Raw genomic sequence first — 2,599 nt, 5'->3', positions numbered from 1 at the left:
GATGCTGGTGCCATCCTTGTACAGCTGCAGAACCATGAGCCAATTAAACCTCTTGTCTTTATAAATTACCCACTTTCAGGCATTTCTTTATAGCTATGTAAGAACAGCCTAATACAGGGACTAACTGTATGCAGCAGACTTCTCCTGCCAATATATGTTGAACTACATAATTGATAATTCAGTTTTACTAAGCCACTGAAAGTTTTCATCTATTTTTTGTAACATTTAGCTTACTTTCACAAATACACATGTTATAACACAATATACATGTTATAACACTTTAGCAGATTGAGAAGGGAGTACATAAAGATTAGAAATTCGAAACAAAATGGTTAATATTGATTAATAGACTGTCCAAGAGAACACAAAGCATTAGAAACAATAGCAGAGTTCAGTTACATTTCTGGGAATTAAATAAATATTCAAAATTTATTTATGCAGAATCTATACTCAAGCATCAAACTATAAATTAAAATTACAAAATAGGTACCATTTATAATACCAATAAAACCTATATGGTACTCAGGAATAAATCTATTAAAATATGTGAAAAACTTACATGGAGAAAAATTAGAAAAGATGACCTGAAAATGTATATATAAAGACATTTATCATAAGGAATCAGTTCATGTGATTATTAAGGTGAGCAAGTCATAAGATCTGCAGGATGAATCAGCTGACTGAATCAGCTGACCTAGGAGAGCCAATGGTTTAGTTCCAGACTAAAGTCTAGAAGGTTTGAGATCCAGGAAGAACCAGTATTTAAGTTAGTGTCTGAAGGCAGGAAAAAAGCCAATGTCCCAGTTCAAAGGCTGTCAGTAAGGAAAGAATTCTGTCTTATTGGAGGGAGGGGTCAGCCTTTTTGTTCCATTCAATCCTTCAGCTGATTGGCTGAGGCCCACCCACGTTAGGGAGGACAATCTCTTTTATTCAGTCTATCACCTTAAATGTTAATCTCATCCAAAAACACTCTCATAGAAACATCCAGAATAATATTTAGCTAAATATCTAAGCACTCTATGGCCCAGTCAACTTGACATGTAAAATTTGCCATCACAAGCTGCGAGCCGCCATCCTCAGCAAACTAATACAGGAACAGAAAACCAAACACTGCATGTTCTCACTCATAAGTGGGAGTTGAACAATGTGAACGCATGGACACAGGAAGGGGGACAACACACACAAGGGCCTGTGGAGGGTAGGGGCAAGGGAAGGGAGAGCATCAGGACAAATAGCTAATGCATGCAGGGCTTGAAACCTAGGTGATGGGTTGACAGTTTCAGCAAACCACCATGGCACACGTTTACCTATGTAACAAACCTGCACATTCTGCACATGTATTCCAGCACTTAAAATATAAATAAATAAATTTAAATGAATTATTAAAAAATTCACCATCACACCAACTTTATGGAAAGAGTTACTACTATAAAAACAGCCACTTCTGCCAAATTGATTGGAATTTAATACAATTTAATATAATTCTAATCAAAATTATATTTTTCATATAATTTCATGAAATTCATTCATCATTCATCTAAAGTTCAAATAAAAGAATAAAGGTCCAGAAATAACCAGGAAGATTAGAAAAGAAAAACAGTAGGAGAGAGTTCTTCTTACATTTATTTGTATTGGTTTTCTATGGATGCTATAACAAATTGCTATAAAATTAATGGCTTACAACAATGCAAATATATTATGTTAGCATTCTGTAGATTATAATTTCAATACAATTCTTACTGGGCTAACATCAAGGTGTCAGAAGGGCTATATTCATTTCTACAGTCCCTTGGGGAGATATTTCCTTTCCTTTTCCAGCTTCTAGAAGCAGCCAGCATTCCTGGCTCATGCTTCCTTTCTCCATTTTCAAAGCCAACCACCTTGCATGGTTTTCACCATTCTGCTGTAATTATATCTCCCTCTAACTCTAATCTCAGCTTGGAAAAGGTGTATCCTTTTGTTGACTGCTGAATGAGGTTGGGCCCACCCGAATAATCCAGGATATCCCCATTTCAAGGTCCTTAATTTAATCAAATATGCAAAGTTCCTTCTGCCATGCATGGTTACATATTCACAGAGTCCAGAGATTAGGACGTGGACATCTTTGGGGAGCCAAAGTGTGATATTGGTATAAAACTATTAAAATAGAGACCTAGGAAAATCATATATATTGGAAAGTTTAGTCTATGAAAAAAGAGAGTTGCAAATAATAGGATGAGGGATAAATTATTCAATTCTTAACACAGGGACAAGATTAAAACAGACCCCTATATATTATGCAAAAGTTAATTTTAAAAATAGTGGCTCACACTTGTAATCCTAGCATTTTGGGAGGCCGAGGCAGGAAGATTGCCTGAGCTCAGGAGCTTGAGACCAGCCTGGGCAACACAGTGAAACCCCATCTCTACTAAAATACAAAAGAAATTAGCTGGGTGTGGTGGCGTGTGCCTGTAGTCCCAGCTACTCGGGAGGCTGAGGGAGGAGAATTGCTTGAACCTGGGAGGCTGAGATTGCAGTGAGCCGAGATCGCGCCACTTCACTCCAGCCTGGGTGACAGAGTGAGAATCTGTCTCTACAAAAAAATAATAATAATAGCAAT

Source organism: Papio anubis, chromosome 1 (assembly GCF_008728515.1).
Source record: "Papio anubis isolate 15944 chromosome 1, Panubis1.0, whole genome shotgun sequence".
Taxonomy (NCBI): domain Eukaryota; kingdom Metazoa; phylum Chordata; class Mammalia; order Primates; family Cercopithecidae; genus Papio; species Papio anubis.
The sequence above is the reverse complement of the archived record's forward strand: the minus strand, read 5'-3'. Positions refer to the sequence as shown.